General features: G+C 34.0%; 1 long non-coding RNA gene and 1 other non-coding gene across 2 annotated transcripts in view; one reads left to right on the top strand and one right to left on the bottom strand.

Annotated features, from left to right (window-relative positions):
• LOC125056407 overlaps nucleotides 1–21,388 on the bottom strand; it is a 30,268-nt gene extending 8,880 nt beyond the window's left edge. Inside the window, exon 1 of the long non-coding RNA XR_007118053.1 lies at nucleotides 21,207–21,388. This is a non-coding gene — a long non-coding RNA (uncharacterized LOC125056407). The remainder of the gene's footprint in view (nucleotides 1–21,206) is intronic.
• On the top strand, nucleotides 17,500–17,571 carry Trnam-cau. The gene has a single exon. It is a non-coding gene; the product is annotated as a tRNA-Met (tRNA).
• Nucleotides 21,389–23,048: the final 1,660 nt, after the last annotated feature.

The following is a 23,048-nucleotide window of genomic DNA, read 5'->3' as shown; positions in this document are numbered from 1 at the left end:
GTACGATCTTTTTAGTGCGATTGTTTTAGACACGGGAATGTAGTTTACGACAGCTTTTTAGAAGCTCATAATAGATTTTTATAATTCAAGGATTATTAAATGGTGATTTTCTATCATATTACATGACTTAATAAAGATTTTTATAAGTTGTTCCTTTAATGAGTTCAATATCTATCATGTAATAAGGTATAAGAATTGTATACAACTTTATTGAGCACAAGAGATCACATAAATCCAGAGGTTTTAAAAGCGATATATAATTAGTTAATTAACGGAATATAATTGGAATTCCAGAGATTACAGGGACATCTACACTAAAAGCCTCTCTGTGTCGCGCTGGGGGGCGCCACGTTCGCTGTGATTAACGCTGCGCGAGCGCTTGTTTCGCTTAATTAGCCCCCATACACGCACCTTCACACTCCTAAAAAGGAGATCTCAGTTAGCCCTAAGTAGCCGCTGATGTTACATCTTATACCTTTTGTCCAACAGTATAGAAGCGCGAATCTTGTATTATTGTGTGGTCTTGCTGTTGGCTATCGAACGCTAAGTCTTTTTGGACTTTTCGGTTTTGTACAAAATAAAAATATATTTTACTTAACTTTGGTAATTTTTTAAATGAAACACACATATTGCACATTAATGTGATGCTTGCTTAGGCAAGAATTTGATTTTTTTTAAAGAACAAGCATTTTTAATTGCAAGCTTACAAACTTAAAAATGCATTTAAAATAATTGAATTGTTTTCAATAGTCCGTGTCCGTTTATTTGAAACAGCGATGACTAATAAAAGCTCCATTGTGTGTAGCGATTCCATTTAATCCGATTTCATACAACGTTCTGTTAAAAACGAAAAATGCCGTCCGGAGACAATGTCTGCAGTTTTTTAATGCGAAAACAATCGCTCCCGACTTAGGAATTTATTGAATCCTACGAGTAAACGTGCATTATTCAATTTTCAACTTAAAACTAACGCAATAAAGTATATTTTATAGTCTGTACTGATGTCGTGGACACGAACCAGTCTTTCCAGAAGCAGGATTGATCACATCAGCTGTCTGTCTGTCTGTCCTGATATACTGACGTCCTTAATTTATGTATCGACTGTTATTTTGACATTGGATATGTTAATTAACGTAATTACGTGACACGACGTTTTTTAAAGGAGATTAAATGTTTTTTCTTATTAATTCGACATTATTATTCTGTAAACAAATTAAGGTTATACAAATGCTTGTTGGTATTTCAGCTGGATTTAAATCATATTAAATGGAAACTGATAAGCCTTATGCAAAAAAGCATTTAGTATGGAGGCAGATTTACTACAAAATATGTTTATTATACTTAATCTGTAATCCTTCACCAAGGCATAGAACACAGACATTACTATGTCTATGGGGTCACAAAGGGTTCATGGCTGGACTTCGAACACATGACCCCAGAGTTGAGAACCGCATGCTTGACCACACTTCACTTTAGATTGCTGTCTTTAATTAATTAAAAAAGTTGTTTATTTAAAAACAACAACTTGACAAACAGTATTTCGACCGTATCAATATATATTTAAATTGAGTATTATGATATTGTTGGGACCGCAATTTACTCTGCACCAAAGACTTCAGGGTCTCCCAAATTGTCCGCATGAGGCTCCGCCTCTGAAGGTCAGCGCGTAATTAACAGTCCCTCAATCAAAGTTGGTGTATCCCGATTGGTTGCAATTCGTATTGGGACCGGGCGCGGGATCAAAGGACGAATGGAATATTTTACTCGTTTGAAGTCAACTTGCGGTTTTCAGTTATTTGTTGATCAAAGATAGCACTGGACTGGCAACATGTTAGGTTTATCTAAAGTTTCATATTGGCCAGACCAATATACTTATAATGATGATCCATTGGATATCATACCGTATTGATAATTTGTCTTCATACAGACGTTCAGACAAGAACATAATCAGTGTTCTGTGCCTGACACATGTAAATTTTTGCGTATAGGCTATGATAGTTTCTTTAACCACTAATTATGAGAAAGTATTAGTTGCGCACATAGAAAAATCCAACTGAAATTCAAACACACTACCACACACCACCTGAGAGTCGATTAAGCAACTAAGACAACTTTGCTGCCTCGTAAGATACCCAGTTAGTATAATAGGTTACAAAATAAAATAACAGTACACGATATGTACCTATTATCAATCGCCAATCTTCACCATTAATATATCATCTCAACAAATAATTTCCCCTCCACCTAGTACTTGAGTCATAAGTCAAATATTTCAGAAGAACAGACTCGTAAATCCCTCGAATCCGTAAAAACCCGCGAATGTAACGCCGCAACTCAAATAATTAATTTTCAGTACTCATCGTGTAATAAATCGTTTCATTCGAATCAGAGAAACAACGATTTCATTGCTATCTCGCTTACACCCATCAAATTTGCATAATATCATGTCACCTGTCCTTTTCGCCTCGCAAATGATTCCCGGTATCCAGCTTGTCACTAATCACGTGTCCTGGCGTCGAAAGCCTTTGAAATAGAACCTTAAAAGCGACGAATAAAGACTGAAATTATTTGTGAATTATGGAACGTAGAGGGTCGTAAGTTAGGTAAAGTTTCGTGAAATAATTTTGCGCAGATATCGAGGTAGGGAGGAATCGTCCACTTGTCAACTCGGAGTACAGATAAGATGAAAATAACCTGACATCTACAGATTATATTATAACAGAGTGAGATTGTAGCATGCTACTTTGTTTTAACTTTAACTTGTTAAAAGATATGTTCCTTGCATTAATTAAGCCAGACTTTTAATATACTATTTTACTCTATACATAAATAACAACAATGGGATACTACAAAAATAATACTGATTGCTAAGCCGGAAGTCTAAGCGACGCGTATGACGTCATGGCCGAGACCGGATGTGGCTTTGGCACCACACCGGAACTGGACACCGGTTACCTATCTTGAAGGCTTGATTTGCGCACATGTCACTTTAGTACATAGATATAACTATTAAAATGTGTTTGTTTGCATTTACAGTAAGCTAAAATATTCAGTAAGAAAAATGTAGCTCACAGCTTATCGCAATTTACTGGAAGTTTCCGTAGCGCAAACGCGATACAACGTAAGTATCACTTGAACACGGAGGCTGTCGTGTCGTTAGCGAAGACGTAAGAGCCCAAGAATCATCAATAGCATAAATCAAATTCTCTTTGATTCAGAACACAGCAATATGAACTGCAGAGAAAGTGAGGGTGCATTCGATGAATATGTATGAGGGGGTCGCAGGGGGAAGGAGGCGCCTTGTAAATGGAAATTTCAAATAAAAACGGTTCAAATATTAACATGAACTGGATCCGTGTTTTTCGCCGTTTTCCCGCGCTTGGACACGTGTGATAACGCCCATAATAAAACTCAACTTTTTACTGATTCGCTTTTTGAGTTATAACTGCTGACATTCGCTACAGTTTAATTGAGATTCCTGGTACGTGGACGGTTTTGGGAATCTTTTAAATTTTGGATAGAATACATTTAATATGCATTGCACTTTTCACGTTTTACTACATTCGAGTCGGTTCGATGCGGCGGAAGTGCAGACTGTTAAAACATGAAAGTTTGCATATCTTTATTTATTTCAGCTCATAATACTGGACAAATTCGGAGACAGGAGACGAATTGTCATACTGTGGAATATACTAGGGTTAATTGGCATGTTTTTTAAAAGTAAACCATTATAACGATTTCAGCGTGAAAACAAAGCATTTTCACGTTAAGGCAATTACCCAAATATGGCTCTAATTACGTAATTAAAATTACTATAAATAGTAAACGGCTTACGGACCGTAAAAACAGCCTTCATGAAACGCACGTGACGATAAAATCGTGGTGCGGGCGTGTTAACGCGTAAAAATAATAGCCAACCTAATTGCTGTGCCAATTATGAACACGATCGACAACTATATTTTTTATACCTTGTGTAAAAAGCGAATTAAGGAATTTCGTTATTGACACTGGCTATGCAAGAAGAAAGTTTTTTTTACCTTTATGTTACCGTTTGAAAGTTTTTATTTCAAACGAATCGTTTGCTTCGATTTGAGGTTAAGGGATATAACGAGTAATGTTTATATTAGATTCTTAAAAATAGAATACATCGCCAGTGTGCTGCATCTTTCAACAATAAAAGAAATAAATTGAAAGAATTTGCTACCTTGGACAAAGAATTAGTCTAGCTATTCAAAGGGGGAACGCTGCCAGTATCTTCGGAACCTTGCCTAAAGGGACTCCTTAGAAAGAAGAAATAGAGATTAAAGATGTTTAGTCAAAAGAGAAAGTTCACTAGCCCCCACACCAGGATTCCCTGTATCGTGGGCTAGTCTCATTTGACATATTAATGATTTTAGGTACTTGACTTAATAATTTCTACATGGCACTTACAATTATATAATCAATCTACTATTGTACAAGAAGAATACTTTCCCTTTCAGTATAAGTTTAGAAGTTTTAGGAGATGGTTGATGAATGTATAAATTTAAGAAACATTTGTGAAAATTTAGTTTTTAAGAAAGTGGTGAAGGGCTCTGAAGGAGAAAACATTTTTGTTTCAATAATTACAATACACAAAACCAGACTTCATACAATTCTTGACGATAAGATCATTATGTCATAGACAACAAGATATTTCTTTATGTACCCTACACTAAATTCTGGCATTCGCCACTCGACTATCAGTTACAGTTATAACTAAGATTAGTTCTGGCACTCGAATAGTTTTTTATGTGTTCGTCTGTGTTTTATTACCGAGTCGAATCTTTGAGTGTGACATAATATTGTTTGTTTTTCTAATAAACCAAAAAGGCTGGCTAAAAATATATAAAAATATTTTTGTATTACTTATGTAATAAACAAAATCGCTTACGTTATTTGGCAAAAGCTTGTTCCATCTTTTGAAGCTTAAAGTTTACATTATACTTGTCTAAATAATATAGCTTTCCGAACACGATCTCAAATAATCTATGAGTCAGACCTTAGTTGAACCAACGCAAAACAAAATAGCAATTACGCTGTCAAAATCAAAAATAGAAAGATAATCGAATCATGCATCTCATTATCGCGGTTTTAAATTAAGGGACCGAATCCCTTTCCGCGCTGAGCCTTTGCTAAGGGGATTCATACAGGAATATGTTATCTGCCTAAACACGTCATGGTTAAGTTATAAACATAACGTAAAATATCCTTAATAAGTCCAATCATTCTCCAACACAAGATTGTCAATTATCATTTACAAACGGGTGCTTGACTGTTTTGGCCATATTACCGGGAGAGAACTGAATAGTCTCGACAAGCTGGTAATGGTAATGAGGAGTGATGGCAGGAGAAGTTGGGGTGGATGGTCTGATCAAATTAAGACAATTATGGGTCTCAACATACATAAGCTGAGGATAAAGCGGTGTGGAGGCACTATGTTGACGTATCATTTAGTCCTTTTAAAGACACGCAAGACCTTCAGGAGTACGAAGAAGACACGTAAAATGACTTTAAAATTAATTTTCTGAGCTATAAATATTAAACATGAATGTTTCTTAGATGTTTAAAATGAAACAAATAAATAATTGCCCAACATAATTAAATTTAATTAATACCCCATATTCGCACTAACTGCACATTCTACAAAATAAACAAACGGTTTACAAAAGCGATGTTTCCGATCAGCCTTATAACAAAATAAAAGACAAGGGGGTTGCGTTTCACTACAGTTGTATTAACTATGAAATTTGTAACCGAATTTAATATTTAGGGTCATGAATATACGGTGCAATTCGGTGTACTCGTTCCACTTTGAACATGCGGTATGAAAAGATTGTGGTTTGCCAAAATGAAGCTTGTTTTTAGTGGAAGGCGTCGGGCTGTATGATAGGATTTGATGGAAGTATGAACTAATCTCCCTCTCTTGATAACTCAATAAAGTGACATAATGAGAGGCCTTTGATGCTGGCCCTCGCGGGACGAGAGGTGTCGCAATCCTAATTGCAGATAAAAAGATAACTTTGACACGACTATGGGAGATTTGTATAAATTGCGTTGCGAAATAGTCATCTTGTCGGACGAGGGCTTGGCCTGATCTTTATCGTATTACGACGGAACTTGACACTATTTGGGTATTATCTATTCGAATATATAATACATTGGAAATGTTATATATAAAAACAGTCGTTAGAAAAAACACAGGAACAGTAACTAAAATAAAAACTTTATAGCATAAAGATTGTTTTATCAAACTGTAATCTGACGATGATGTAATTCAGATTGATTTCGTTTAATCCAAAGAACATCGACACAAAACATGATTTTAAATTTAAATAGGTATCATTTTTATCTAGGATCCAATTTAGTCAGGAAGTTAAATCATAATCATATCAAAAAATGAGATCTAAATTAAGTCGCAACCTGTCTATTTATCTCTTGACGAGGACAAATCGTCAGAGTAACAGCCTTCATAATCACTAATATCACATCTCATATTGAGAATAAGTTTTAATTCTTCGTCAAATATTAATAAAGCTAGGCAAACAGAGCCTTCTCAACAAATAACGTAAACCGATGAACAAATCAGTTCGTAGACAAGAACGTAATTAACAATCAAATTGTAACCCTTCGCTCGCTACGATTGGGCGTTAAGGACTCAGGAGCGAAAATTTCAAGCATAGGCCGTACATAGTCTGTACCTGCGTGGGAGGCAGTGGGGTGACCGAATGATTCGTTAGGAGTCAGTCAACCGTTCAGTCGTGAATGGGGTCGGCTATATGCGTACCTGTTATGTACCAGTAAATATTTGCATATATCAAGGGAAGTGTTTAGGTACGTCAGGGATTTTCAAGATCCTATTGATCATTATTTGCTGTGCGTTTTTGATGGCCTTTTAAAACGTGTCTGAGTGTTTGCTTTGCAAGTGATGAAGTTGTTGCTTCGTTGATTTTGGAATTTTGCTTACGCATTAAATTTCCTACTTGTTGGATATCATTGTATATATTAGTGTTAGTTCATTACAACTCAGTCTCAAAAAATGGGATGATACTTAAAGTAATTAATTCTAAATAAACTGAGAACCAAAGTTGATATATTTTACATTCAAAAGATTATTTGACTGCATAAAAGTAATGAACATTTAATATACATTTAAAACACTTGATTGCGGTTATTTCAAAATTTAGTTTTGAGTTCCAGAAAGGACCTCATCATTTAGGTATTTTGGGGTTGTTTTAGAGTCACATGTTTGGGCAGTATTGCGAGATATTTCGCACCCACCCCGCATTCGCCCTTCCGAAATCCGATCCGCCAAGTCTCTTGGTAATTAACTACCGATTTCATTTCTTGATGTATTTTTAAAAGCGTCCGACGGCTTTTTAATGGTTATTTTATGGTGACGGATCGCTTATTAAGTTTTTATGGCAACGCGAGCAGTGACAGATGGGATGTAGTTTGACACCAGATTTGAGGGATCCCGTCATATCTGCGGCTTGGATGAAGGAGGGGCTTTCTGCACTTGGCTGCTGATGTTGCGAAATGAATTGTAACGATTTGTTATTTCACTGCTTATTTATTGCTGTTCAAATCGATGTTACAGCTTTATTTCAAACGGTTTCTGTTCACTGATTCAAATATATGTTTATTAATAGTCTGGTTCTTAATCATGAATAGCAATGAAGTAGACTTAAACTAATTTATACGAATATTGTCTCTTGTTCGCGCGAATATTGTAATCATTTAAATAAATCATCTTTAACGGTTAGATTTTATTTTATTTTACTATTGCATATGCATATTAATTTTCAAGCTTTTTTATAATACCTATTTCTTGCTTGTTTGAAAAATATAAAATATAAGTACCCACGCAGTGATGGCGTCTATATATTTTTAATAAAAGTATTTTAGGCAATTATTATCTTTATTCTTTAGCAGAATATCTTGGCAAAGATATGTAGATTGACGAAAGTTCTGTGACAAACTTATTTCAAGTATCATTATATCGGAACGACTATTAAATGAGTTCGAATTAATCATAATGTCCACGATATATCTTAGCATTATCGCACTCCCCAGAGGCGGGTGAAAATTAAAACAGATGACGTAGCGGAACGATCAGTGAGTTATAATTAAAAAGATAAGGAATATTTTCCTTTCACATCGAGATTATGAAGGAAACCCCTTTTGACCCTCGAATGGGGAGTCTCGTTTTGGGACCAGTTAACCGGTTAAGGGGCCCCTGAGACCATACATCGAATCGGTTGCGTTCCAGTGCTGATTAAGTAAACTAAGATAACATTTGCAATGTACTAACGTCAAAAGTCAACAAGGGCGTTTTCGGAATGAAACGTTAAGTTGATTTGGCCGAATTCTCAAGGGTTGTTCGAGTATTGTTATCTCAGATAGTTACTGTTTGAGATGATTGGATTGGCTCTCAGGACGAGTGCTTCATTGTTTGCTCTGTGTTTGTGTCGCTAGAAACGGGTTATCTGTTGACATTGAAGATCTCCACGCTGATAAACATTTCTATATCCGTTTCATAGTTAACAGACTCGCTGAGTGTTGAAATAGGCTGAAGAGTGCATGTAAGAACAATAGTTAAACGTAATGCGTTTGGCAATGTTCTTGGACAATCACTATCGAAACAAGCACATCAACTACAAGTACTTTAACATGTCATCGAAACGCCTTTTGATAATTTATTACAGATTTAGATTTAGTGGAGCATTAAAGAAGAAACATATAAAATAATAGTATAATTAGATCAGTAGACGGTACGGTGAGTACTAGGCAGCATCGTTGCACGCTGCGAGCTCACGTCCTCACCTGCTTAGTATTCCGGCCGAGTAGCAGCCAGTATTGATTGCTGCCCCCGCCTGCCCCAGCTAGGGCGCTTCAAAACAATCCAAAGATGTAATGATTTTTTCGTTATTGATGTTTTTGTTGTAGAACACAATTCGTACGACACATTGAACCGCCTTAGTGACTTGACAATATCTAAATTGCAAGCGAAAGCTGCGAGATTAATTGTTCATTTTCACCTCAATACTCCTAGCGTTTTACATAATTAATGTGATTTAATTTATGCACTTTACGTCAATTCGAAGCTTCTGAAAACATCACAGTCATTTATTTGTATTTGAAATCGCTTGCATAAATTGTCACTATCTACTTGAATCAACCGTCTCGGCGATATTCTTCGATCAGATAGGGGTCGTTTTGACCCGCGGCGACGTTCCAAGGGTTATACTCTAGTGTTAACGTACTGCTACTATATTCTGCCTTCGCTTCGTGGGTATACGATAACTATTAAGATTAGGACAAGTTTTAAATGTTTTGGCAGGTCGTTATGAAGTTAAACGACTTGGGAGCTTGTTCCGTCACTACTACGTCTTTCGTGCAAACTAAAATCATACAGTAATGGATTTATGTTGCTTATAACAGCTTTTAGTTGGAGTGAATTATATTAAACTTATGAGAAATATTATTTTTATAATTATTACTATTGTAATATTGTAACAATACATATACAGTCGGTCTGTATATGTGTTCATTTTTTAGTCTCTAAGTTACCCTTTTAATGCCATTCATTGGTCATAATATTTGAGCAAAATTCATAATTATGAAATAGTTGAAAATCACTAACCATTTAAATCACAATAGACATTCTCTATCACAGTTATAATTTATAGGTAATTTTGTAAATTATAATGCTATAAACAAGGTGTCGTGCGCCTACGCGTAGTGTTGTGAGCAAAAATCGATATCGACAAAAAAGATTAGCAGACCTTATCCCCAATTTCATCTAAATACTATAATCCATCGTACAATGGTGACAAAAATAATAAATATGGTTTTGCACCGCCCACCAGTACAATGGCCGAGCCGCGTGTTTCAATATTTTTGTATTGAGGCCATTAATGGGGGCGAAACCCGGGATAAAACAAACGTGCTATTGATATGAGCACGCACAACAGGGCGGGTTTGCACTGCGATATGGCTTTTTGGATTTATCTATCTTTTGTATTTAAAGTCATTATTCCCAACGCTTACGACACAAATGTATTCAATACTTATATAGAAAGGTAATCATAAACGCTGTTTAATGTTTATAGGTACTGTATGAGTCCTGAAGCCTTTGGAAGAAGGCTTGTAATGAAGGTGTTAATTTATACTCAAATTATTCACAGTGTTTAGTTGTGTGGGCGAATAATTGCATCAATGCTTGCAATTCAGCTGGTGAGATTGTAATTTATTTTGTTTATGTATAGTAAATTTTAGTGTTAATTTTCAATGTATAGTATTGCTAATTATTGTATTATGTTACTATTTACCTTCGACTAGATTTCATACCTAAAATATTTCGGTACTATTCTAAAATGAGTTCTATGTCAAAACGTCTAAAGGCTAAAATCGTCACAAAACAACTCCTTTATATTTCGATTCGCTTTTTCAAAGTAGCAGAGAACACACAATCAGTGTGTATATTGCTGTTATCATACCTTTACGCCTACAATGTAAATACGCATATGTACATTGTACATATATTAAATGAATATATATTTTATACTACAATTATTATTTAATATAATTAAAATACACTGATAGATTTTGCTAAATGCAAGATACCTACCGGGCTCGCAAGTTTTGAAATAAAAATGCGTTAATAAACTTTGTGTTTCTTACTTGCGGCTGCTACGACGTAGCATCTGCCCTCGCATCCATTCAATTTTATAATTTGTACAAAAAACAATTTCGCTCTTTATCTATCAAGACAATATATATTAAGCCCACAAGTATGTTTATTAATAAAGTGGTTTAAAACGTGTACGTACATCACAACAACGATCCCTGGTCAAAAAAAACGAAAACAGAAGTCCCATTAAGCAGCCGCGCCTCACGCCTAATCTTCTAACAAAGCGGACGTTTTGGCGCGAAATAATGAAGAGCACGTGCGGGGACGGTCCCATGGCCCGGGCTGGGACAATGGTCGCGTGCCGATCGCTATCGGTAGTGTGAAACAAACGAATAAGATAAATCGTCGCGATGCCTGCTATCGACGCGGATATGCAAATGTATTGCCATTCGATTGTTTTTGCTCGTTTGTTTTCAAACTCATTATAAAACACTCGTTATAATTAAATTGCCTCAACATTACGTGTTTCATTTCAATTTATTTCTCATCATGTTCAATTATTTTATATTAATAACGAGCTTTAATCACACAGCCATTGAGATAGTAGCTTATTATTAGATGTTCTAACATACTCACCCAAAACCTTAGAATTTATGAAAGAAAATTATTATAAAATACGAAATAGCTTCTAAATCTCATTTGATTATACGAACTCTATAATGCCATATACTAAATTTAAACGAACATATAAACGCCTAAGCATTTCTTATTGAGGATTAGTTGATATTAAAAAATAAAATTTGTGAGTTAATAAGTCTAACAAATATTATTGTACGAAAGTCTACCTTTGTAGTAGATTTTACATTTTGTTTTATCTATTTCACCTGTCAATAATACCAAAATCACATTTTGTTTTTTATAAAAACCTTAATTCTTCCCAGACGAAAAAAACTAAACAAAAAAAAACAAGTGGCGCTACAATCTTTTTAGGTCTGGGCCTCAGATTTCTGTATCTGTTTCATGATTTAATTTGTCAATCTAATCAGCCTCCTGAGCCTGACACACGCTGTCGACTTTCTTGGGTATAAGGTTTCTTCACGATATTTTTCTTCACCGTTCGAGCGAATGTTAAATGTGCACATAGAAAGAAAGTCCATTTACATGTGCACAGCTGAGGATCGAACCTACGATCACAGGGGTGAGCGTCGTACGCTGAAGCCACTAGGCTAACACTGCTGCTCACAAATAATATATATTTATCATCATAAGTAGGTAACAAATTGTATAATATAACTATCATTTTAAAAAGTCTACTGGACCTTTTGCGGATGAATTGAGCGTCCCCCAACAATAAAGTAAAACAAGGTTTTTCAACAATAGTGCGTCATATCATTTGTTAAACTTCCCTTCGACTATTATTTTATGAATGATGGGAGGGCAGACGATATGGCTACCATGACGTTATATTTTACAATGCAATTCATTGTTTTTATGATACTCTTAATCCCTATTAAGAAATGCTATGGCATTATAAAGTTCGTATAATCAAATGAGCTTTGGAAGCTCTAGATCAATAACTAATTATGCGAATTTTATTTCATCACATAGTTATTTCCTGTTTTATAATAATTTCTTTTAACTTTTAAAGATTTTGGAAATTTATGTAAAAACATATTTATTTATTTATAAGTCCTCAAACAATATGTATGCTTAAAATATAGAAAAAAATATGATTTCACAAATTTTACACACAGACACATAAATTATATTGGAACATAAATTTCAAACTTGCAAGGCAATAATTAATACAAGCAAACAGCTAAAAAAAAAAAACTAAATAGAAACTTAAACATCATTAAGAGCGTGATACACCAAATTACGGTAAGTAGGAAATTTTTTGTAAAATATATCAACATTTTCATTAATGTTACTCATAGTAATAAAGTGGTAAGAGCGAGATAGCCTATTCACTGGAGTATTAAAAGTAGCAGTATAGAAGACTTTTAGTTCTAGTAACTCTATTACAAACGTACGAGGCTCGTTTGGACTATTTCAAGTTAGATACCCTAAAACTACGACGTGACTTCATTGGCGTAGTTTATTTGTATAAAATATTTAAAATGCTTTGCTAAATTTTCTTTTCTTTTTACTCTTTCTAGTAAGATTAAAAAGAAAAGAAAATTTAGCAAAGCATTTTAAATATTTTATACAAATAAACTACGCCAATGAAGTCACGTCGTAGTTTTAGGGTATCTAACTTGAAATAGTCCAAACGAGCCTCGTACGTTTGTAATAGACCACACAAGTGTAGACTATTGCAAAGCTTTCTAATAATAAGTTTCTATTTCCATGGCTGTGTGCATATGATTTATTACACCCATATCCTGGGTTCGATTACCGGTAAAACAAAAATTGTTTCGGATCAAATCAAGGAAGTTATATATAAGTAAGTGAGACAAGTACATTGAAAATATGATCAAACGGGTACAGAATTGCCCCACGCCCCAGGGGGCTAAGTGACTTTAAACAACATAGACCAGCAAGTATCGCCTTATTTGTTCTTTCAACTCATTTGTCCACTGTTCATGTAAAGGGTGTCCCTAAATAATGGTTCATAAACCAAAATTAAAACTTCTCGATACATTGCACTCGCACAATAAAACCATTCCGCTTACTAACTACGCAACATTAAGGTGTCATTAGTCAAATGACGTTGCGATTATGCACACGTCCTTAATAAAACTGCGTGCCTCTTCTAATGTGAATCGTAACTCAATGAATATTAAGTTCAATCTTGCTTGAGCGTTAACGACAGTTTAGATGTTCTATGATAGGACGGTTGTGATAAAAAATCTTTATGAATGGGGTTGTCGTGTGACTGTGCCCTGTTTCAATAAATTATTTCGGTAATTTTGCGAATTGTTTTATGATATCAAACTGTTTATCTCCGCTCTTTGTTATTGTTAGACCGGCGGCGTGACTAAATAATGACTTGTACCAAATTTGAATCTCGTAGTCTAAACTTCATTCGATTCTTTTTATAAAGGTTTCAAGTTAAAGATATCATAGGTATCTGTCTGTAGTTGAAAAACACGAAATCAATCAATATAAGCTTCACTCACCCAGAGAACTATTGTTTTTGTTTGAAATAAGTAGGTTTTTTTATAAATTAGTTGATACCGCCGATCGCCACGTTTCATGTTTCGTGACACTTGTGATTGTTTCAATATTTCCTAATATCATTTTTAATTATTAATTACGCGATATTATTTCGTGAATACTTTGTGATTCTAATGTACCCGAACCGTTCTTAGTAATACACTTTTGATGTAAATAATGTCTTTATTTTTAGTACATGAAACCTATTAGGAAACTATTTTTTTGATGTCAAACGTCGTATTGCCAGCTATAATGAATGTAAATTAAAATAGTATACAAAAGCTGTTTTAATATGATTACAGGTTTAAACAAATTAGTAGCATTAAGAAATAACTCCAATAAAAGATCTTTATAATTTAATCCCAAGTTGCTCAAGCAATCAATGCTAAGCAAGGAACTAAATGAGCTCTAGTAAAAAGCAATAAAATCACCCCAGCAGATTAACTGTCCCTGGGTCTAGGAGAGCCTGCCACGCGACGGGGGGTCATTGTACTAGTTTATTGTAGACCCCCGGGGTCCCACAGTTATTGGTAACTTGGCTCAATGTCACTTAATGTGTCATCATCATTTCTACTAATTTTGCCTCATTTTAGGCGAGTAATTGAAGATTTCCTTTCTTTATTAGTTATTCGGGAAATTAGTGAAAATCTATAGAAATTCACAGAACATATTCTAATTATACCACAGAATAAATACAAAATTATTTATTTGATTCAAAAATACTTTATTTCTCAATTGATCTTTGACTTAACTTAAAGAAGTTAATAAATAATAGTTAAAAAAAAAACTAACAAAACACACTTTTAAAGCACATCAAACTAAAAAGTGAAAAATAATTCCTAATTTAGACTGAAAATGGTAATGAACAAAAAATACTGGTATTATTGTGAAAAAGCGTGGGTTGCTGGATAGATGAAAAATATGGCACAGAGCGCCCCACGCTTTTTCACGTGTTTTTTAGTTTTTTTAAACTATTATTTATTTTTTAGTTAAATTTTTTTTCATTTTTTTTTTCGGATTATTGTATTGTCATCGATCTTTGACAGGTGCGCAGTTTGAATTAAATCTGTCCGTTATGGTAGGGGAGCCCACGATGCTAAATGGGGATTTACTCGAGCGTCGTAGAGACCTATTGGGATGCAAAGCTTAGATAAAAAGAAGAAAAAAATGTTATATGATAAATTCCTTTTCATCGGTGGGGGAAGCGGCTATAGATAGTTAAATATGTAAAAAAAAACTGTTGCATGGACATCCTCGAGCGCGTCAGATATTGATAGCATCTATGCCCTACGTATTTTTAATAATGTACGTATGTTAATCTGATCGTTTGCATGATGCGGGTGGTTGTATTTAAGGGTTGAAAATTAAAAAAAAAAAAAAATTATCGAGCGCGTCAGATTTTCTAAGGGAGTGTTAAGTGCACCAAAAAAAAGCTCTCATTCACTAATCTGACGATTTCGATGGGACGCAAACCCACAGCCATTTTCTTAATTTGCAAAAAAAAATCGCAATTTTGAAATACTCAAGCGCGTCAGATTAAGATATATGTGGTTCATCTTTATGTTCTAAACGTACTGTCTCATAATCTGACGATTATCTAGAGGGATTCGCCTGATCTGACAAAAAAAAAATAGAAAAACGGTTCACCTAAAGGGCCATCCCTGCAACTTCCCGCTAATTCCATTCCTGGGCGCTTAAAATTGATATTTTGAGCTCGCTGAGTTCAAAGAAATAACATTTCTATGCATTTGAGCTCTCCCAGCTCGAAAGTCTGATAGAAGTTTCATAGAACACTATTTTTGGAATTTTCAAACCGCAATAACTTTTGAATGGATCAAGCAATTTTCACGCGGTTGGCGGCATTCGACGCAGTTTTATCATCCTCATAAATAATTTTGCAATTTTAATTGATCGAACCACAAATTTCGGAGTAATCCCGAAAAAACACTTTTTCGGGTTTCTTTCGTGTACGATATCTCTCAAACGAATCAACCGCTTTTGACCAGCTTGGTGGCGATCGACGTGGTTTTTCAAGCTCAAAGGCGGATTAGTTTTTGAAATTGATCGATAAAGAAACCACTTTAAAAAAAAATATTTCTTATTTTTTTAAGATTTTTCAAAATTTCTCAAAATCTATCGGTCCGAATCGGTTCAAATTCACAGGAAATGTAATTTTGAGGGAAATATTTAGAACGACGTTTAGTAGATTCCGATCGGTTTAAGGAAATGTAGGCATCACGCAGCTGCACGCATTTAACTTTATCGACGAATTTTTGTTATTTCGGCTTGCGGAAATCGTCAGATTATATATTTTTCATTATTCTTGAATTATTTCCTTCAAAATAAAAAAAAAAATTAGCTACGCTCGAGAATGTCGAGATGACGTTTTTTTTTTACAACTTTGTTGCCCTCCCCTTTTTTTCCGTCACTCTCAAATTGTCAGATTAGTGGAATATACACTTTTTAGGATGTAATTAACTCACCCTACCTTAATCTGACGCGCTCGGGAATTTCTGATGGTCAATTTTTTTTTACTAAACTGATCCTGTCTCCTTCACGTGCGGCCTTATATATGGGCCTCATATTTTGTGGAGGTACTTAACCGGGTACAAGGTATCCCCCTATATATTAATCTGCCGCGCTTTAGTAAATCCCGAAATCCCCTCTTGGGCTCCCCTACCATTAAAAGTGGGTCAAAATCGAGTCCGAAGAAGTTGGTTACATACATACAGGTGAAGCTAATGTAAAGCGTGTAAAAAATAGAATTTGGTAGGTATATACTCGTAAATGGTTCCACGGTCACCTTAGTACAGTTAGTTCCATAGATTGTTTGATAAAGGGTTCGATTACGGATTGAAGTGCAGTTTATACTTACTATGCCTGATTTTAGGAGATTTCTCTACAATACTCATAATTATTGGGAAAATTTGGTAGGGCATAATGACCGAACGGTCAATTCTTCCACGTGGCGGATTCGCTGTAATTTCTATTTCATATTTTATTTATTTCTCGTAATATAGAAATAAAAATATGCTTTCTTATTTCATCTCGTACCGGCTCCAACACGATCTTCGTTAAGCGCTGTCTTCGCCGTATTTTGGTAATTTACTATCGAGAAGATCTCTAACGAGCAACTTTGGGAGCATTGCCGAGAACTGGGAACCCGCAAGGAAAGCGGAATTGTGGCCGTCCCAAGCAAACCTGGCGTCGTACAGTTGCAGTTGAGGCAAAGAGACCAAGGCTCAAGACCAAACGCGATGGAGACTCACTCATGGGCCCTCTGCCCCATCTAGGGGTTATAGTAGATTGAGTCAAGTCTTTCCTAATGTCAAATTTAATACAGCCTCAAATTAAAAAAAAATTGAACAGTTAATTGCATTCGCAACGTTTTATTAAATGATAATGAACTTTATAAAAATACTCGAGTGCTGTAATAAATTGACCACTGAGGCAAAACTAAATGTTGCCGCGGGCTTCAATTACTTGCCCCTTGCAAAATAAAATGCATTTTACGAACATTGAAGTGGTTTTAAACATTTTAACTTTATGATGGTGGCTGTAGTAACAATTTAGAATTATTTATTTCTCGTCCAAACATATAAAATTCTATTTAATATATTTGAATGAAATTTGCTATACTTAGCTGATTGCATAAAATAATCGTAAATTTTAACAATTAATCAAAGAGCAGAGTGGCGCAGTGGAAGCGTGCTGGGCCCATAACCCAGAGGTCCGTGGATCGAAACCACGCTCTGCTAAAATCCTTTTTATATTTTATTGTTGTATATTATGCTTTTAACAAATATTTATATTTTTATGACGTGCAATAATTTCTATTCAAATCACGTCCTAATTTTTGGCAAACCTCTTCTATTGTTCACCTGCCAATTGTTGAACAGTGTTTGTAAGTACATAGGTACATTCTTATAATAAAACGGTTTTTACGTTCAATTTATTCAGCACAGTTGCAAAAACAAAGTAGGTACATATATTTATTTTAGCATTTCAACTCGTTTGATTATTCATTATTTATGTATAATTAATTTAATACCTTATCATCCATAATTTCATTTTGGACAAGAAGAGCTAACACTAGAAAAGAATGGAAGCAGCTGTAAGAGGTCTATGTGTCACAGGACACGCTGATCACTGAAACCGGCACATCTGATTTATAACATTAAGTTAGGTTATGTAATTAAAACAAATGTTTACATATATTATACTGGGTGTCAGAACTAAAGGCTTAATAATAATAATCAATAATACATTAATTTTAAATATGTATTTAGTTATTTACACTTTATTGCACCTAAAATTAAAAACATACCATAGTGCCTGATGGCCTTTTCGTTATTTAAAGCAATTTAAAGGCAGCGAAATTTAATAAAATAAAATAATGAATATTATATACATATTAATGTAAACTTTATTGTTATTTTTACGATAAGAAGTACAAAAGGATTCAAAGTTATACCTTATAAAAGCCTTTAAATTCGAGCTTAATAAAATAAATAGGAAAATAAACAGTACACTTATCTGACAAAGTAGAAACATCTGAAAGTTGTATTTTTAAGCAGAGAACGCTTCTAGCCAAATACTGTCCCTCGTCAGCCGACTGTGAAACTGTTCAGTTTTCTGTGTAAACAAACCGACAAACAAACAACCACCGTTTGTTTTAGCATGGGATAATGATCATTTACTGCACATGTCGATTTTGCAAATTGTTTTTTTTAATCCAATGAGGATAAAAAGGAAAAATATCTGCTTATGGAATTTAGCAGTCCTTTTAAGAAATTATTTATTCTAGTTAATGGTTACTTAAGGCAATTTTAGATTCAAATCAATTTAATTTTGATCCGTCATTAAGTAATCGCGCATTATTTTTTTTACATAAGCCCTAGTTGATAAATAAAATAGTTAATCTACTATTAGAAATAAGTTAATTGTTTGCTCTCAAACGTTAAATTTATAATATTATCGTAATGTTAAATTTTCTATTATTGAAAAAAAGATTTTTTCAAGCTTTGCTCGCTGTTTTTCGAGACTGAGACGCTTTCCGCACCAGCTCTGTTATTCTAAAATAAAATATTATTTTCTTCAGGTGAACATATTTAGTGTAAACCGTCTCTTCGATGTAATGAAATACAACACCCGCTCTAAGTAGAATGCCAGTTACATACACGGACTCCCTCGCTTACTCATTATTATGTAGATTCCAATTTAAAACCACTTGTTATCTAGTTAGTGACGAAAAATAGCTAACTACGAACCCCGAACTTGCCCGAGGCTGCCAACTAGCTGTGAGTAATCGATGACGATCGACAAACGAACCACCCGACTGTCAAATTTTAGACTTCAGTGTTGCAAAAATTACATTATTCGTATATTAAATAAGAATTTGCTAAAAAACTACTCTATCTTTTGGTCTTAAGGTTTATAGTTAGTTTGGGGACCGCAAAACGAAACTGTTGTTTGGTTTTCTAGGTGCGTAATGGGACTCTTGTTATGTTAATCGTTGCCCGAGGTGCCCCGAGGCTCGTGGTAGGGGTTGTCTTATGTCATACTCGATTGCTATTCGATTCTTTAAGTGTCGATTGTAACCAATTTTTGTGAGTACTCTTATCTATAGAAACTATTGTTCTCCTATGAAGAGTAATTTTATGTCGCTCAAAGACAAATTTCGTGAGAAAGTGCGAACTGAACACAGTATTCAAACCACATAAAATACTTTAGTAACAGAAATTAAGTTACAAGTTGATGTATATTTTAAAGTAATAAATAGAAGCTGAAGGGCCTTGTAATGAGGTGTAATTACGTGCCCGCGACGGGCGGTTCTTCATTAGTACACATTTAGTGTCAGCGCTAAACCAAAACTTGTCTAAATAAAATACAAACTGTGTATAATTTCATTTTATAAGCTTGTTAGGCTCTATCTGTTCCCCAATGCGGCCTTAGTGAGTAAGTGATTAACGCACATGGCGTCTACTCGAAGGTTTATGGTAAATATTGAAATGATAGTTTTTTATATCATGGTCCGATTGAATTGATGTAATACATATAATTATCATACCCTAATTATATACTTGCATAAAGACAGCTTTATGATATAACTAGGTTATATCATAAAGCTTATCTTAATCTATTTATATAGTACTAGATGACCCGGTAAACGTATCACCTACATATTTGTGTCTAAACTTAAGACAACATTTTGAAAACAGACCAAAGACATCGGAACTCATACTACAGATACGAAACACAAATTTCTGAAGGGATCTATGCCAGGAACAGTTGTTATTGGAAAATGCAATTGCGTTTTAGTATTTTTCTATACTTTTATGTTGTCCACCGTTTAAAACTTTCCTGAACTTATATATACTTAATAAATATGTAGTTTTTTTTAATTACATATATAGTATATTTGTAAATAATGATAACATCTTCTCTTCTGTAGAACGAAATATAATGTGATAAATGTGCTATAAATAGACAGATATAATCAATAACAATTTTTTATTACTAAAAGTTTTATTATACCTACTCAGATCAAGCTAGGCCACTGATATTAAGCAGCAACCCTGAGAATTCAAATGCGATAATATTTAAAACAATATTTGTTCTTGTCCCAAAACAAACAAAATAAGATATATTTTACTATATCTTTATCTATTAATTAAATAGTTTTTAAACCTTAGTTAGCTTATATAAATAAACCGCTACATCTATAGCCAAGAGATTTTAAATATCATATTTTTGGTTCTATGTGGCATGGGCAAATGATAGATATAGGTTCCAAAGTAGGGCACAGTGCGTCACGTTTCTGTTAGCGGTTTATGAATACCAGACGTATGATTAAAAGCATTTATTACATACCACTGATCTACTATTATGTTTATATTAATATTATTGTATCCCTAAGTTGAATAAACGTTTCCAGCTTGTTTAAACTTGATTTGAAAGACCCAATTAGTTAGTGTAACTTTAACTCTAACCATATTGATAGCCAGACAAGAATTTACAAGTACGTGCTTATAAGAATGTTTTAGACTCAGACAAAGGATATACTTAAGATGTAATTTGTTGAAATAACTCTTATTTTAAGATGGCAATTCCCAAAGTAAAATATGTGATAAACAAAATCTGAACAATGCTTTGGTTGGTACAGAAACTCTTTCTTTATACTTTTAAAATTATCACTATTATTCGCATTCGTACACAGAAATATGTCTGCCCCATGTCCCGCTTGGTTACACATTAAATAATCCCACGACCTATCCCCGACGTTCGCAGCGCTTTCCAGCCTATATGTACTCTTATCAACATCTATTTAATCATGAACTTAGTTGGCATCATATAAAAAAACCAATAACGTTGTCACTCCATATTTACTTACACGTGCTGTCTCGCTCTGATCACCCATCTCTTTCCCTTGACAGCTCGTGACGTCACGCGAACCAAATAACGGATGTCACAGAGTAATTATTGATCTTGCAAATTAATTTTCTTTTGTTTTTCGCGTTTTCTTCTGCAGGCTTTTAATTCAAGAGGCTGCGTGTTGCCTGAAAGCCGTACAGATACTGCGCGGCTGTCGGCTAAATTTTCAATTCAAACAAGGCTTTATAAGGGTAGTGACGCTACACAATTTACATATCGCCGTAATAAAGCTGATTTAAATTCGGTGGACGTTTTACAATGAATCTTTTGTTGGTAAACTTGGATTTTTAAACACATTATAGTGTTTGACGCAATGCGTACTTTTAATAACGTGGAAGACTCAAGTTGTGTCTTTGAAATAAATTTAAAAAATGTTTGGGTCTTCAAATATATATAACGTATACTTAGCAATTAATATGTTCTATTATGTAATTGACATGAATTATAAATAACTTGACTTATTATTATGACATTATGATTATTAACATGACATGGTTTTTTATAATTAATTAATTTGAATGTACCAATTTCTTTGCAAATAAACGATTATTACTAACTGTATGTTAGATATATACCTGGTAATTTTTTATTCTCACATTCTTAAAAGTTTGTACAAAAATGCACACTTATTGTGTATACAGTATAGATTGAAAATGTTATGTTTTATAAGTTAAATGAAATCCTATTTTATCGATAAAAACTAGTTAATGCACAAATATTTGATCTATGCCTGTTTGTGACCGTTTAATTGCTTGTTTTATATAAGATTTATGACTTATTTTTAGAATTACAATGAATTATCTACGAGTTTTAATAGTTTATTGCATTTCGCAGACAATTTATCTTTAACTTGAAAAGCTATTCTACTTTCAGAATAACATACAAATTCAATATTATTGCATTGCCATATATGTATTATATGTGTTAAAACTACGCTGAGTTATTAATATATGTTTTAAGTTATATGTATAATAAGGTAATATTGTAATACAGTCGGGTGAATATTTATTTTTTCTATTTAAATATTTTCCATCAATACCTTGTGCGCCGAGCGTGCTTGATATATACTCAATCTTGAAGTAATCGAAATGTAATCTCGGATTTTTCCAGTGAAATTCCGAAGCAAGTAAATGAAAGGCAGATCAATAAAAGCCGATATAAGGATATCTGCGCACAACATACAAGGATAGTGGAGCGATGTCTGCCCATAATATTCTTTAGGGTGCATCTCATTTGCCGTAAGAACCTGCCTTTGTCAACAGTCGGGGTGGAAAAATCGATACTAGCCACAAGCCTCCGATCAACACCGTCTTGTCTTACTTAAGTCTTTTTCAATTTTAAACTTAATTAAGTCAAACAACAAAGTACGAAAAAATACATTTAAACACAAAGAATGAATGTTTTCTACCAACAAATTAATATTATACAGACATAGATTTCCCTTTCAACGGTGATCTAAAGGGAAATATATGTCTAAATCTGTAAATTTTATAATTGCTTCTTAACATATATAAAATATTTTTACGAGTTACTGTTACAACAATAGGTAGATGCATAATAAAACGATCAAGTTAAAAGTAAATTTCTGCACCAGCAGTAATGTTTTTCCATAACTTTCCACACGCCGTCCATTTTCCCTGTGCTCAAACAACTCATTATTATTAAATAGCTATAAAACAAGAACCCTTTAGTTCTTTCACATGACCGAATCCCACACTTTTTAATCGGACTTTAACACCCCGTTCGCAGTGACGTGCCATAATGTTTATCTTTATTTATTTACGTGTTAGCGAATACATTG

This window comes from Pieris napi, chromosome 15, assembly GCF_905475465.1.
Source record: "Pieris napi chromosome 15, ilPieNapi1.2, whole genome shotgun sequence".
Taxonomy (NCBI): Eukaryota; Metazoa; Arthropoda; class Insecta; order Lepidoptera; family Pieridae; genus Pieris; species Pieris napi.
This window is presented reverse-complemented; position numbering and strand designations above follow the sequence as displayed.